This window comes from Geotrypetes seraphini, chromosome 4 (assembly GCF_902459505.1).
Source record: "Geotrypetes seraphini chromosome 4, aGeoSer1.1, whole genome shotgun sequence".
NCBI lineage: Eukaryota > Metazoa > Chordata > Amphibia > Gymnophiona > Dermophiidae > Geotrypetes > Geotrypetes seraphini.
Window position 1 is genome coordinate 256,734,556 of NC_047087.1, and position 17,049 is coordinate 256,751,604.

Here is a 17,049-nt window from a genome sequence, read left to right on the forward strand (position 1 = left end):
TACGAGAGGGTGCTGAAAAGTTCTCAGCCCAACCTATCAACTTCCTAAATTCTGAGCATTATTTTGCCATGGTATCTGAAAGGAGTATTATCTTATTTTGTTATGTGCCAACTTGCAGAAATGAAATGCTATGTTTTGACATTGTTTCAGATCATTGATTGAACCATATCCATATCATTCTCTTCTTGGTTGGGCTGAGAACTTTTCAGCACCTCCTCGTATAATCTGCATCAGAATCTTGCCATTGAAAGACGTAACATAGTAACATAGTAACATAGTAGATGACGGCAGATAAAGACCCGAATGGTCCATCCAGTCTGCCCAACCTGATTCAATTTAAATTTTTTATTCTTAGCTATTTCTGGGCAAGAATCCAAAGCTTTACCTGGTACTGTGCTTGGGTTCCAACTGCCGAAATCTCTGTTAAGACTTACTCTAGCCCATCTACACCCTCCCAGTCATTGAAGCCCTCCCCTGCCCATCCTCCACCAAACGGCCATACACAGACATAGACCGTGCAAGTCTGCCCAGTAACTGGCCTAGTTCAGAGATGACAGAGATGTAGGCTTTGTGGTACAAAACAAATCCAGGAACATCACTTTTGTCTCTTTTAAGCCTTTTAATGACAAGCCTGGAATTTTTGGAATGCAGGAAGAAACGTATTAACAAGTGTTCTACTTGCTGATAAAATTTCCTGTGATAGAGTATAGGAATCATACTAAGAATGAAATCAACTTTAATTGTCACCATTATTTTAATAGTCTAATGGCTCCATTTACTAAGTTGCGCTGTATTGCTGCACGCACTAGACGCTAACGCCACCATTGAGTTGGCGTTAGTCTTGGCGCATAGCGTGGGGTTAGCACACACGGCAATGCAGTGTGCGCTAAAAACGCTAGCGCACCTTAGTAAAAGGAGCCCTAAGTTTCAAGCCTACCCTACCATGTACATTGGAGAGGAGCCCAGGATAACATTACCATTTGGATGATGTCTTACAAATTTTCTCTACTGTTTCTGAAATAGTGGTATAAAGACATTCTAAGTACCTGATTTTCTGAGCTGATCACACCAAGCCAATCAAGGAGGTCAAATCTGGGGTCACATGAACAGTGAGTGGGAGAATCTCCATTTTTGCTGGTTAATTTTATATCCTGAAAAGAGAGAAAAAAAAAGGCCCTTATATAGCAGAATGGCCTTCTTCAGTAGTACCATTTGACTACAGCTATGGGTCACTGGTATTATTTTGAACCTGGTGCCAGCAGAGTGACTGGGGATCACTCTTGCTCCATCCCCAGTATGCACCAGGGATTGAAAGGGTAGAGGTGGTGAGCTTTTGAAGAAAGGAGGGGCCATTGAGGGAGTTGTGAAAACAGGGGTTCTCAGGGGCTTTGTGGAAAGAGGGCCAACATGGGAGGTTTTGTTGAAAGGGGGCTATCGGCATCATATGAGCTGAGGGGTTCTTCAGGGAGATATGTGCTGAGGGAAACATGAGGAGAGGATATACGATAGGGGATCTTTGGAGCAGGAGGATATATGATGGGGGGCTTTGAAGGAAGGGTCGGTTCAGCCATTATTAGCAACAGACTGCAGCTTAGCAGCCAAATGCACCTAGGCAATATTAATGATGCTGCCTGTGGTAACTACCCTCCCCCCCCCCCCCACCCAATCTCCTGTTGCCTCAAATACTCATTTAGATTAAAAGCTCTATGGGGCATGGATTTATTGTACTTGAATTCTAACAATATTTGGAAAAAATCGGCTAAAATTCCAAATTTAGTATAGGTACAAGATCCTTTATCCAAAAACCGAAAAGCTCTGAACACCGAAATTTGACGCAAACTTATAGTAGTCAATTTCCTCGACATGACACACTGAAACTGATACAGATACATGCTTTTCTCCTGATCTCTGCACAATTCAGGTCAGAGGGCTGGAAAGTGGCAAAAAAGAGTGGCAGATTCCACTCAGGGTGGCAGTGAGAAGCAGGAAAGGTCAGAAGGCGGACTTAACATTATCATCCCGAAAACTAATTCCTGATTCCAAGAATTTTGGATAAAGGATCTTGTACCTGTATTAGCAACATAGCTCCTATTGGGAAAACAGAAAAATATGGTGTACACAGAAACCAAATGCTAGCAGAATACCACATGCTGGTCACACTGATTAAAAAAAAACAAAAACCCAAACAACCCTACTAGCTACAGAATAAGTGAACTCAAATCAGAATATTATGACTGGTATAAATCAGACATTTACTTCTCGTGCTACTTTAACCTTGGATATACATACTAAATTGCAAGCCCAGGATTTAAATATAGAGATTTTGGCTCAAAAGTGTGAAAAGTTGGAACGGATGAAGGCATTGCATGCAGGGTTAGTTCAGAATAAAATGGTTGTCCATTGTTGGTTGCAAAATGTGGTGAAATCCCTTAGGTCCCTTAACTTAAGGATTCTGGATTTTACAAAGTCTGCTCTTCCACCTCCTTTTTCAGAGGTATCTAAGGGAGATTTTAGAAATTTCTGAGGAATATTATAACGCAGGCAGCAAAACTAGACAGCCACATCTCCAATTTACTGATCTCAGCGACAAACTACAATACCTTCAGGAGGGAAATAAAAACCAGGTTATTCAAGAAATATGTCAAGACAAACTCCTGATACAACCAATAACTTCACTTCATCACCAGACTATAAATATTCCAGCCAATAACTTCCCTATAATCTTCTGGATAGGACCGGAATCTCATCCTTTTGTAATCTGCCTAGAACCGCAAGTTATTGGCAGAATGAAAGACACTGGAAATTGAAAATTGGAAGACTGGGCATCCAAATGGCAGATGAAATTTAATGTGGACAAATGCAAAGTGATGCACATTGGGAAGAATAACCTGAATCACAGTTACTGGATGCTAGGGTCCACCATGGGGATTAGCGCCCAAGAAAAGGATCTGGGTGTCATCGTAGACAATACAATTAAATCTTCCGCCCAATGTGTGGCGGCGGCCAAAAAAGCAAATAGGATGCTAGGAATTATTTAAAAAAGGATGGTTAACAAGACTAAGAATGTTATAATGCCTCTGTATCGCTCCACGGTGCGACCTCATCTGGAGTACTGCGTTCAATTCTGGTCTCCTTATCTCAAGAAAGATATAGTGGTGCTAGAAAAGGTTCAAAGAAGAGCGACCAAGATGGTAAAGGAGATGGAATTCCTCTTATATGAGGAAAGACTAAAACAGTTAGGGTTCTTCAGCTTGGAAAAGAGACAGCTGAGGGGAGATATGATTGAAGTCTACAAAATCCTGATTGGAGTAGAATGGGTGTAAGTGGATCAATTTTTCACTCTGTCAAAAATTACAAAGACTAGGGGACACTTGATGAAGTTATAGGAAAATAATTTTAAAACCGATTGGAGGAAATTTTTTTTCACTCAGAGAATAGCTAAGCTCTGGAACACGTTGCCAGAGGATGTGGTGAGAGTGGATAGTGTAGCTGGTTTTAAGAAAGGTTTGGACAAGTTCCTGGAGGAAAAGTCCATAGTCTGTTATTGAGAAAGACATGGGAGAAGCTACTGGTTGCCCTGTATCAGTAGCATGGCATATTGCTACTCCTTGGGTTTTGGCCAGGTACTACTAGTGACCTGGATTGGCCGCTGTGAGAACGGGCTACTGGGCTTGATGGACCATTGGTCTGACCCAGTAAGGCTATTCTTATGTTCTTAGTGCAAAATATTTTATCTCATCACAAGAGGAGGTGGAAGAATGAATGCCAATGGAGAAGGGGAAGAGAATATAAGAGATGATATAGGTACTGCCTTTCTATGCTACAACCAAAGCAGTTTACATTTATCATATGCAGGTATTTCTCTGTGCCTAGTGGGCTCATGCACTAAGTTGTGTTTTTTGTTTGTTTGGGGTTTTGGGTTTATTTTTTTTTAACTTGGGGCAAGTTGTTAGAAGAGTGACTTTATTAGCCACTATTTTCTCTCCACATCTGTTCTGATACTGTATTTTAAGGTCACTGGAAGTTATTCATGGAACACCAAGTCCACATTTTTTCCAAACCTATCTCAAAAAGTCCAGGCTAGAAGGTAGAAGATTCTGGAGATTCCCTTAGGGACAGTATTTTTGGGTCAATTTGCTTGTAAAAATATAATTTGATATGCAATAACGCTTTTATGAATAGTAAGTAAACAGAATAGTTTGATCTAAGTATTGGGTAGGAGGTCCTTGAAGTTGAGTAGTCTCAGGACCAAAACACACGAGACAATCGAGTGCCGACAATACGGAGCAGACAATCGCGCACAGGACATCAGCACACCAGACTTAAACTTAATTTTAAAGTGCTCCGAGGGTGTGTGTGTGTTGGGAGAACCCCCCTACTTAAGTTAGTACTATTGCCACTGCCGTGGGGGGGGTGTGGGGGAACCCTCCACATTACAGAGGAAATTGATGTTTTTCCCTAAAAAAGGGGAAAACGCCTCTTCCCTCTATAATAGGGGGTTCCCCCCAACACCCCCACCCAACGGCAGCACAAACAGTACTAACTTAACTGCAGGGGGTTCCTTCCCCAAACCCCCACTCGGAGCACTTTAAAATTAAGTTTAAGTCCGGTGCGCTGATGTCCTGCACACGATTGTCTGCTCCGTATTGTCAGTGCTCGATTGTCCTGCGCGTTTTCGACTAGGAACCAAGTTGAGTGGGTGAGCATAATAATTTGAGATGATATGATATCTCTAAATATGAATGTTTCCTCTCTTTATTGCTTTTAGCTCCCTCACTTCAGAGTTCTTCTTGGCTTAATCCTCCACTGCCCCAGGTACATTAGATAGTTTGAGTCAGATAGGGAAATGCTTGACGCACCCATATGTAAACCGCTTTGAATGTGGTTGTAAAACTACAATAAGATGGTATATATAAGTCCCAATCCCTTTCCCTTTTTCTTGGGCCAAAATATCAGGCAGACTCAAGGAGGTATGAATTCATTGTACCAAATCTCTTATTTTCTCTGCTTCCTTTTCATTTCTTAAGTTGATATTCAACATTACTGTGAAATGCTGGAATTAAAAATAAAGTAAATATGAAGTGACTACAGATTATAAATAGAAATATGCCAACATAAACCAAACAGTTTCCCCAGAGTGATTGCTTTTCTTTGCTCTGCTCTGTACACTGTGTCCTCCCCTCCCTTCCTCTTTCCTGCATATTGCCTGAGAGGGGAAAAAGATGGAGCAGGAAGCAGAGGGTTGTTCTCTGCTGCCTGAGCTTTGGAGCACTGGCCAACAGAGTAATCGGGCAGTCATATATGCTCAAGCATATCATAGTTTTTGAGCTCAAACCCACACTTGTTGCATTCTAGGCAGTTACTGAAGTCTGCATAGAGGAAGAGCTGACCCTGCCCAAGACTAATCTATAGACAACATATATGATAACACTGAAATTATAATAGTATATGAACACAGATGGTATTAAATAGGTAAAATGTATGTATATTTAGGGTATATATATTCTACATAGCATACCCAGACTGTATACTCAACCAAAAGAAAGACTAAACGTAAAGGATAAATGCACCATACTATGATGCCCCAAAGCACCAAAACCAACAATGACCAGCATCTGAAGCTCAGGTATGAATAACTATCACAGAAACACTGTAACTCTATATTATAACACCAATACTAAAGCTTAAATAGTGAAGCTCAATTATAACACCTCTACTGAAGATCAAGTGTTGTAACACATAAGAACATAAGAATTGCCATACTGGGACAGACCGAATAGCATAATTTTTATTTTTTTTCTGAAAATTTTGTAGTCTGGGGTCGTGATCAGTAAATTAGAGAATTGGTAGTCTAGTTTTGCTGCTTGTGTGGCTAGAACGCCATCGTATAGTTTTTTTTCGTCTGACATCTCTGATTGGAGGGTGCGTGAATGGTGTGTGGGTTCTCCCATGTCTGGTATAATAATATTCTAATGTATATTTTTTACTCTGAAGATGAGTCTGATTGCTGTGTTTAAATCATTTGCAATTTGTTTTGTAAAGAGGAATTTAAGCCCGCGTATAGCAAGTTGTAGTAGTCAAGCTGTGGTAAGACCAGCATTTGAACTAGGATGGCAAAGTACATTACATTACATTAGTGATTTCTATTCCGCCATTACCTTGCGGTTCAAGGCGGATTACACAAGAGTTGTCAGGAAGTTACAAGAACTGTAACATTACATAAGAATTGTCGTAAGAATTACATAAGAATTGTTGAGAAGTTAAGGAGATACATGTTGGGTAATTAGAAACAGTTTAAATTAGATATGGGTGGAGTGTGTGGCAGGTGGAGTTTGGGAAGGAACTGGTCGTGTTAGATAGGTTGGATCAGTCTTAGTTGCTTCAACCTGTAGAAGGTTTTTCTCCATAAGCTAGGAGATCTGGGGTTCTTATGAGAGAGTAGAGTCGAGTATGATTCCGAGGACCTGGGCCATTTTGTCTATGTTTAGGGTAGATCCTGATGGTAGTAGCAGGGATGTGGGGACTATCTGAAGTGAGTTGTTCAACCATAGTAATTTGGTTTGGTTGTTTTTAGCTTGAAGCTCATAAGGGGGGGCGGAGGGCAGTCCGCCACGGGTGCCATGATGGTGGGGGTGCTGGCACCCCTCCTCCTCTCCACGCCCTCCGTCTTTTCCCACTCCTCCCCTCGCCACGGACGGGCCCTCCCTTCCCCCATACCTCTAGCTGCTCACATTTGCGAGCAACATCTTCAATGTGTTCCTTGCAACCACGTTAGCTCTCCCACTGATATCACTTCTGGGTGCCACACATAGGAAGTGATGTCAGAGGGAGAGCCACCGGGGTCGTGAGGAGCATGATGAAGTTGTTGCTTGCAGCGGTGAACAACTAGAGGTATGGGGGAAGGGAAAGGGGTGCCCAGTAGGGGGGAGCGGGGAAGGAGTGGGGGGAGGCAGAGACAAGGGCAGGGGAGGGGCACTTCTGCCCCGGACGCCACCCACCCTCACTATGCCACTGCTTGAGTTTGTTACGTAACACCCAAGAGTAGATTTTTTTCTGTGCCATGTGCTACTTTTGTGGATGTTTCACTCAAGTCAGTTCCAAGTGGAATGAGTAGAAAGATCTCATCTGCATAGAACAGTGTTTCTCAACCTGTGTTACGTGTTCCTAGGGGGTACATGGGCCACCTGTTGGGAGTATGCGGGCTGACCACTGCCCAGGATCTCTCCCTGCCTGCCCCCTGCTGAAGCCACCGTTGATTCCTCCCTAACACCCGATATGTTACATCCAGTCGGCCGCTGCCCCCATCGCCGCCACCTGACATGCTCCATCCAGTCATCCACCGCCACAACTCTGGCCAAGGAAGGGCCAGATGCATGCAGCGATTGCGCACTGCCTACCCACAAGCCTTCCCCCCGATATCAATTCTGACATTGGAGAGAAGGTTCCGGGCCAGCAAAGCAGCGAATGGCTGACCCAGAATCTTCTCTCCAATGTCAGAATTGACATCGGGGGGTGGGGAGGGGAAAGGCTTGTAGGCCGGTGGCGTGCAATCAATGCACGCACCTGGCCCTTCCTTGCCTGGAGTTGCGGCGGTGGTGGGGGACAATTGGATGGAGTGTGTCGGGGGTGGTGGTGGAACGGGGGGGTGTAGTATGGCACGTGGCAGGGAGAAATCGGCAGCTGCTTCAGCAGAGGGCAGGCAGATTTCGGCGCGGACCAGCTTTGGGGGATGGAGGAAGGGGGTGGGACAAAGGCTGGAAGGCAGTGAGAGGGAAGGGGCATAAACTCGGGACACAGAAGGAAGGGAGGGGCATGAATGTGGGACACAAGGGAGGAAGGAAGGGGGAACTAACTTGGGACATAGGAGGGAGGGAGGGAATAGAAAGGGACAATTGTTGGCCCTGAGTGTATGAGTGAGAGGGAAAGAGATAGTGCACATGGGGAACAGAAGAGGAAAATTGGGCATAGAGAGAGAGAGAAGTGAGGTAGAGATGCCTGGGGAATAGAAGGATGAGAGGGAGAAATGTTGGATATGGTGGTGGAGAGGAAACAGAGGGATAGAGTGAAGGGGATGCAAGGGGGAGGAATGTTGGGCATAGTGATGGAGGGAGAGATGTGGCATGGTGTTGGAGAGGGGTGATAGAAGGAGAAATGGGCATGTGACTGGTGGGCAGTGGTGAAAAATGCTGCACATGATCTGAGGAATGAGAGAGGAAGAAAAGTTGGACTCATGGAGGGGAAGTGAGAGATGTTGGTTGGGGAATGGAATTAGGTCTGGAGGAGAGGAAGCATGCAGGAGGCAGAAAGAAAGAAATATCGTATGCACAGTCAGAAGGAAGTGCAACCAGAGACTCATGAAATCACCAGACAACAAAGGTAGGAAAAATGATTTTATTTTCAATTTAGTGGTCGAAATGTGTCAGTTTTGAGAATTTATATCTGCTGTCTATATTTTGCACTATATTTATCTATTTTTCTATAGTTGTTACTGAGGTGGCATTGCATATTTTAAAGTCATCTGCCATGACCTCTTTGAAAACCTACCAAATAATTAACATTTTCTCTGCTTGCAGTGTGCTTTATGTTTTTAAATTTTGTGGTTACCATTACGTATTAATAAGTTTATATTGTGTGTATATGAAAAATGGATGGAAGAAATTACATTATAATTAATATTATTATTATGGGGGTGGAATCAGGGGCAGAGTTTGGGCGGGTCAGGGGCGGAGTTTGGGCGGAACTTGGGCATGGGTACTCGATTGGTATTTGTTAGGCTTAGGGGGTACTAGGCTTGAAAAGGTTGAGAAACACTGGGATAGAAGGCATTATCCCTACCACTACTACTATTTATTATTTCTATAGTGCTACCAGACGCATGCAGTGCTGTACTTTAAACCAAAGCCGGTGTTAGGGGGGAGCAAAGAGAGGCAGCTGCCCTGGGCCCCACAGCTCTAGGGGGCCCCGTGAGCTGGCATATCCTCCCCCTTGAAGGTCCTGCACCTCAGTGCAGCTGCCAGTCCACCCCCTCCGACATTTATTCCGGAGCAAAGTTGGCAGCCTCACTGAAGTGCAGGCCGGCTCTGCTCCAGAAGAAGTAAGTGACGTCGGAGGGAGTGGACCGGCAGGACCTTGCCGCAACTCCCTGCGTCTGCCGGTCCACCCCCCTCCGACATCACTTACTTCTTCCTGAGCAGAGCCGGCAGCTGCAGTCATCGTAGGACCTTGCTGCATGGCACTGGTTTGGAGGGAGAGAGAAAAGAGCATAGAAGGGTGGTAGAGGGAGTGAAAGGGGGCAGGGTGGTATGGAAGGATGTTGGGGAAGGGTGGTATGGAAGGGTGGTGGAGGAAGAGAAAGGGGGCTGATGCTGATGGAATTGATGTTCAGGGAAAGGGGAGAGAGACATAAGGGGGGTGGAGTTGGGTTGGAGGGAAAGAAAGTGGGCAGATGCTGATGGAAGTGGGGTGAAGGGAGAGGAGAGAGTGAAATGCCAGACCATAGGGGTGTGGGAGAGGGAAGGGAAAGAGAGGAGAGAGATGCCAGACCATTGGAGGAGGGAAGGGAAGAAGATGGATGCCAGACCAATGGGGGTGAAGGGAAAAATGGAAGGGGGAGGCATAATTTCTGGAAGGGGCATAGAAGGAGAGAAGATGCCATATAGAAGGGGCAGAGAGAGGGTAGATAGTGGATGAAAGGAAGAGAATGACAAGAAGATGAGGAAAACAGAAACCAGAGAAGACAAAGGTAGACAAAAAAATTCTATTTATTTATTTTTTTGCTTTAGGGAACATGTGTCACTGTTTCTGTGGTGTTGCATTGTATGCAGAGTCCAGCTGCTTGGTGGTTCAATTTAACCTTTGTCTACGTATTTCTATTTTATCCCCCCTTTTACATAACTGTAGAGCTTTTTTAATGCTGGCCGTGGTGGTAATAGCTCTGATGCTCAGAATTCTATGAGCATCTGAGCTGTTACCACCGAGGCTAAAAACCACACTACAGTTTTGTAAAAGGGGGAGGGGTTAGTTGTGATTACATATTCCATACTAGGCGAAGGTGTTTTCTGTGTTCTGTGTGTTCGAAAGACATGGTTTTCTGTTAGGATTGACGATGCAGGATTGATCTGTACTAGTCTGACTTGTTTAGTTTTACAATGGGTGTATTGCTGTTGTACTGCTCACAGCAGTATGTACGATGCTGCCTTTTCCTAGGTACTCATGTGTGACATGTGGACTGTTACTAAAAATCATGTTTTTAATACAGATGGGGGGAGGGTCAAAAAATGATGGGCCCCGGGTGTCACATATGTGTGAAGAAGTCATTTAAAATTGTTTTATACGTATATGGTAGTAATTGTGGGTATGGAAATTGAGAGAGGGGCCCCCTCCTTAATTTCTGCCCTGGGTCCCAGCATGTCTAAAACTGGCCCTGCTTTAAACACACAAGAGACAGTCAAGAGCTCATGAAAAGGTTGAATAATATGAGGGATAGTGGGGATAATCTTTTCAATTGAGAATATCTGTCATCTGGGATGAGAGGTTCAAAATCATTCCAGATTTGATCGGCTGTGCAAGGGTCTCTGATTTGGGGATCTGGCTGGAATACTGGATTGTAGTGTTTTGAAGGTTATTTATATCAGTTTATACTTCTTTGATCTTGTTTAAGAAAAAGTTAGCTAATTTCTGTGCTGGTCAACTAATTTCTGTGCTAGTTAGCTAATTTCTGTGCTGTGCGAAAATTCGCAGGAACCATTCAGGAAGCCACTTAGCGCCGACCAGCAGCACCAAAGCACATTCCTGCTCAGTACGGCTCAGTGGTTGTAAGCCAGAACTCACAGTAGGCAGTGACCAACCAGATTAGCAGCGGGCAGGATGGCGGAAAGGTATAGATAGGTATAGACCACTTCTCAGGCGATGGGCCTGATGGGCCACCGCGGGAGCGGACCGCTGGGCAGGATGGACCTATGGTCTGACTCAGCGGAGGCAACTTCTTATGTTCTTATGTTCTTATGTTCTTGCTCCTGCCCGCTACACCTCTGGACCACCAGGGATTCCAGTGGCAGAGGAGGTACGATGGGCAGGGAGGGGGGACACAGGGTACAGAGCTTGGCGGCCTGGCAGAGACCTGCAAAAAGTTTGGGAGGGGGCGGGTGGGCGCTGGCCCAAATTTAAACCAGGACCCCTATTTTTTGGCCCTAAAATCCCAGTTTATATTCGAGTATATACGGTAGTAATCTTTAGTAAAAGACTCCTCTAGGCCCCCTTTTATTACACGGGTTAGGGTTTTTTATCGTCGGCTGCAGCAATAAAAGCTCTGATTCTCATCGAATTCCTATGAGTGTTGGAGCTTTTACTGCCATGGCCAGCGATAAAAAACACTAACACAGTGTGATAAAAGGGGATCTTAATTTGTTTTTTTCTTAAAACAACCTCCTCAAGGTGACATGAAATTAACATCTTTCAACCCCTGACACTATCCTTCCGATATTTAGTGGTACTTAGCCAGCTATCTACCGATATTCAAAGGGAGACAGCCAGCGACCAACTATGTCGTACGACATAGCCAATCATTGCCAATATTCAGTGGCTTGCCAGCTAATGCTAGGGGCTAGATAGACTCACCTAAAAAAATGCAGGTGTATCTTTCACCATTTTGCCTTAGTGGGCCAGCCGCTAAGTTCAAGGTGGCAAGCTTTACTCCAGATAGTCAATGCTGGTTGTCAGATATGGCTCCAGCATTGAATATCTAGGATCGCTACAGATTGCGGGATGTAGCCAGGCTGTCTCCTGATGTCTCAATAACAGGACCTATGGTTTTAGATATTTTTTTTGCAAGTCTAACTAAATTTCAGGCTCCATAAAAATTCCATTCCTAAAGGACAAAATTTAGATAAATGTTAAATTACATTTTCCTACATTAGATTTCTGTTTTTCTCAAAATATTAAAGTTGAAAGGATCAAATGTCCTACGAACATTTCCCGTTTTGCGTCCATGGGAAAAATACCTATTACATCTGCCCCAAAGAATTTTGGAGCCAGCTGAGTTTGAGCTCAGCTTCTGGCAACGCCTCCAGGTACGGATGTTTTTCTTTAGCTACATGGGGAAAATCTTAAAACAAACAGAAATATATAAGACTGGCCAAGAGAATTGAGAACTGTCCTTCCCTCCTGGCATTAATACAACCTCAGCTCTTTATCTCAGTCTCATATTGTACAATTGTATCGATTAAGATACTATTAAAATGGGAACATTCTACTTTCTGGTTCATTCTCTTGATTTAGTTGAAGGCAGACCTGAAAAAATTAGTGGTCAACATTAGAAGATCATACTGGAAAATTACTGGCACAATTACAGATTTAATACAACCAGGCACTACAGGTCCTTTTACTAAGGCGTGCTAGACGTTTATATTCTATGGACATGTTAGCATTTAGCGCGTGGTAAAACGGCTAGCGCGCCTTAGTAAAAGGACCCCCTAGGTGAGGTAGAACTACAGGCAAATCGCACTCCCCAAACATAGGCAATTAAAACAGGAAACGATCCACAGGTTCTACGGGGTTCGAAGCTTGAAGAAAATCTACTTTTTCATCATAAAGGCTGACAACCAGGGAAGCCCAGTTCAAATGCCATTGCTGCTCATTGTGATGTTTGAGAAGTCTAGTGGTTAGAGCTGCTGCCTCAGCACCCTGAGGTGTTGAGTTCAATCCCCGCCTGCTCCCTGTGACTCTGGGCAAGTCACTTAACCCTCCATTCCCCAGGTACCTCAGTTAGATTGTGAACCTGCTGGGACAGCGAGGGAAAATACTTACGAGGGGGCCGCTGAGAAGTTCCCAGGCCAACCAACAATGTTGGGGGAAGTCTCCATCGAGGGTATACATTTAGTCCAGCGATTTTTCACTTTTTCCATCCTGTATAATAGCGTTATGCGCCGGTAGATGCCTCCAGAAGCACAATTACAGTGTCTTTTGTTTAGGCGCTGGTAGGCGCTTTAAATTTAACGTTGCTTGCTGTTTCAAACAGTGTTTACCAATTAACTTAGCTGCCTAGGGTTAGGCACCATTTATAGAATTTCCCTCCGGCTCTGATTCTATAAAAAGCACCTACCATTAGGCACCTAGATATATATCGTGACCTTAAAATTACAGGGTTCTAAGTGACAATTTTCAGTATTTTTAACTCCGATGACTTCCGGGTTCTATCTGACATGTAGATGTTACAACACTCACGAGGATTTATTGCAACTTAACCATTCCTTCATTTCATAAGAAATTACATGGTTCTATGTACAGAAATTAGTCTATGCATGGGATCACAAGGTTCTAACTGCGAGCCAACAGCATTGCGATGCTTTGTACAGTTAGAACCATTTACCAGTTAGAAGCTCTGACATCGGAGGGAAGCCTTCTGGGTCGGCTTCGGTGGAGGCGGGGAATGCAGCTGGAGGGCATGGGATTCCTTGCGGAAGTGGCAGCAGTGGTGGTGTCCATTAAGGAGGAAGGGGTCAGGAGACCCGTGCAGTGTCGCGTACTCCCAACAAGTGAAGTGGCTCACGTACCCCTAAAGGTATGCGTACCACATGTTGAGAAACTCTGATCTAAATTCCTTGAGAACATTGATGGGTTACATATCTGAGCAGCAGAATATGTATGTTTCAAGATGTACTTGTTATTTGCTTCTTTTTTTTTTTTTTAGGAAATTTAACCAATGCACACATTGCACAGAGAGAAAAAAGAGAGAAAAATTATATAACACCAAAAGATGAGGAAAGTAACATGACTAGAAGTGGCAGAGTTTACCTGGAGAATTTGAGTTAAGCTTCTTGGCTGCAGGAATGAATCTGGATATTCGGAACATAGGCACCAAGAAGCAGAAGGGCATCTCTGTGAAGGCACAAGAGCACAAAATCGTTCTGTCAATATTTAGCCACAGCAATCAGGGTTTTAAAAAAAAAATGCCAGCTGCAGTGATAAAAAAATATCAGAATATACAGCACCATTATCCGGATCAGTTCCAGTGCTGAATATCCAGATAATGTAGTCAGCATTGGAACTTATCTTCAAAATTATAATATTCGTTCACCATCCGGAGTACAATCTATAACTTAGAACATAACCAAACACAGATTTCGGGCCAGTTTTGGTACTGAATCCAAAGCCAATTAAAAAAAGGAAATAGCCAAAACATCCAACTACAGAATTCTGAGCGTTAATAGCCGTTTCAGATGCCATGCCAGCTTGTGGGCTCAACCTCCATCTCATGCAAGTTTCTCTAGGCAGGCAACGTGATTCCACTAAACCCGTAGCTAAGCAATTTAAGCTGTGTGAGAGGAAATTCCAAGCTTCAGTTCAGCCTGGACTTAATCTGTATCGCTGCTCTTAAAGATAGTGCAAGTATTGTGCCAGTTTCTTTCCTCAGCGCTATCCCTTAACTAGAAAGTGGAAGTTTGTTGAAAAAATAGCTCAGAAAAAGTGGTTCAAGCACAGCTAGGAAGGAAACCAAAGTATGAGGAGAGAATGGGAATGTCAAGGTAAAGGTCAACAGGCAGCATATTAGGGCTGGATTCAGTAAATGATGCCCAAATTTGGGCCCTGGGGAAAAAAAAAAAAAAAAAAGAGCACCAAACGTTATTCTATAAATGGCACTCCGAGCTTAGCGCTAGTTTTGGGCGTCAGGATTTACATCAACTAAAACCTGGTGTAAATCCTCGTGCTTAAGGCCCTCTTTTACTAAGCCATGGTAGATGTTTCTTCCATGGCCTTGGGGGCGCTAAAAGCTTCAACGCTCACCGGAATTTTAAGAGCATCAGAGCACTTAGCACTCCCGTGCCGCAGATGAAACCTCTACCGCTGCTTAGTGAAAGGGAGGGGGGACTAATTAGACATGGTTCTCCCATACTGCATGCATCTTGAGTAAACACCCTGACATGCCCATGCCCCTCCTGACGCTGAAAAATTTACACAGGTATCTTTATAAACTAGCATTCAGCAAGATGTGGGCATAAATCCAAGTTGTTGCCAATTAGTTCCAAAACCTGATTGTTAGCACCCAATTATTGGGGCTAACTGGCTTGTTAATTAAATTGCACGAGTAAAGTGGGCACACACCCAAATTTGTGCATGCAATTTGTAGAATGTGGGAGTAAATGATACTTTATTCTTGGACTGAATAAAAAGGTGTCACCTATAGCTAATTTGTTGACCCTTACTTCAAGTGGACTTATAAAGTAACCACAATTCTTGGTTTACAATGAAATGCCAAACCCACCTTCATATATGATGCCCTCTACATAACAGACAGCTCAACACAAAAGTACATTAGAACACCATGGAAGAACCAAGCGAAAATGTTGCCAGCTGGACATAAATGATCTTATGCACTTGTACTGTAGATACATCAGGGTGGGCAAAATTGTCACAGGGAGCCCCAAACCTGTCTGAAGTTGATAAAAGGGCAGCCTGCAAGCAAGGATTTGGGCCTCTTGTTTAGCATCTGCCTTGGCCCCCATCATGTGGGCAAGGGGGGCGTCCGCCCCGGGCACCATCTTGCTCAGGGCACTAGCACCCCTCCTCCTCTCTACCCCCCTTCCCAATCTTCCCTCTGCTGCACTTGTGCCCCTTCCTTTCCCCCATACCTTAACTTTGGCGTGAGTAGCCACCAACTTGTTGCCTGTGTTGGCTTCGGCGCTCACTCTGACATCACTTCCGGGACCCGCACCTACAAATGACATCAGAGAGCGCACCAAAGCCAATGCGGGCAGTAAATTGGCTGCTCGCACTGAAGTTAAAAAGGTTTGGGTAAGGGGCGTGTGCGGCAGGGGGCGGGGAAGAGGGTGGGGGAGGAGTGCCACCGCCCCCAGCCACCGCTCACCCTCGCTATGCCACTGCTAGTACCACTCCTGAGATACATGAACACTTTTGCAAACCAAAGGGATAAATACACAATACAATATGAATCACTTTGAACATTAATCACCTTATCAATTTACAGTACAGCCAACCAAAAGATGGCTGTATCCTAGGTACAGATACAGATGTATGCCAATAACATACAATAACAGGGGAGAGTTTTGCCAGAATGTTTTTATGGGGGGTGGGGAGAGGGCTTTCCTTCTGGATGCCTGCTAATGTAACTAAATAAGCACTGCCATACTGGGACAGACCGAAAGTACATCAAGCTTAGTATCCTGTTTCCAACAGTGGTCAAACTAGGTTCAACTACCTTGCAAGATCCCAAAAAAATAAAACAGATTTTATGCTGCTTATCTCAGAAATAAACAATATATTTTCCCAAGTCAATCTTAAATAATGATTTATGTCCAAACCCTCTTTAAACCCTGTTAAGCTAACTACTTTTACCACATTCTCTGGAAATGAATTCCAGAGATCAATTGTACATTGAGTGGAGAAATATTTTCTCTATTTGTTTTAAATTTACTACTGAGTAGCTTCATTGCTTGCCCCTTAGTCCTTGTATTTTTGGAAAGAGTAAACAAGCAATCCACATCTGCTTATTTCATTACATTCAGCATTTTATAGACTTCCGTCATATCTCCCCTCAGCATTTTCTTCTCCAAGCTGAAAGAGCTCTAGTCTCTCTAGCCTTTTCTCATACAGACTCTGTCCCATCCCCTTTCTCTGTACTTTTTCTGATTCCACTCTCTCTTTTTTGAGATATGGTGACCAGAATTGCATACAATATTCAAGGTACAGTCACACAATGGAATGATTCAAAGGCATTATAATATTCTCAGTTTTGTTCTCCATTCCTTTCCTAATAATTTCTAACATTCTATTTGCTTTCTTAGCCACTGGTGAATGTTCAATTATGGGTTCATAGGACATCACTAGTACGGAAGGAGGGCATGGGATCCCTGGCAGTGGTGAGGATGATTTCTATCAGATTTCTATGCTGTGTTGGGCATCCTTTTTAAAATTCTGCTATGCACTGAGAAGGCCCCATAATATAATATTGATATAGATACATATAGATAAACATACGTACATACACTAATACAAGATAGGTATGTTATATTTCATAGAAATATACTGTATATG

General features: G+C 43.8%; 1 protein-coding gene across 12 annotated transcripts in view; it reads right to left on the reverse strand.

Annotated features, from left to right (window-relative positions):
- The window catches only part of SLC16A12 (solute carrier family 16 member 12), a 91,736-nt gene that overhangs the window by 41,558 nt on the left and 33,129 nt on the right, over positions 1-17,049 (reverse strand). For 6 of the 12 annotated variants that reach the window (XM_033940165.1, XM_033940161.1, XM_033940162.1 and 3 more), the window contains exons 2-3: positions 13,792-13,875; positions 1,047-1,151 (exon numbers count right to left, since the gene is read on the reverse strand). The gene's annotated coding sequence lies outside the window, so the exon portion shown is untranslated. The remainder of the gene's footprint in view (positions 1-1,046; positions 1,152-13,791; positions 13,876-17,049) is intronic. The other 6 variants (XM_033940171.1, XM_033940167.1, XM_033940168.1 and 3 more) reach the window with 1 other exon arrangement.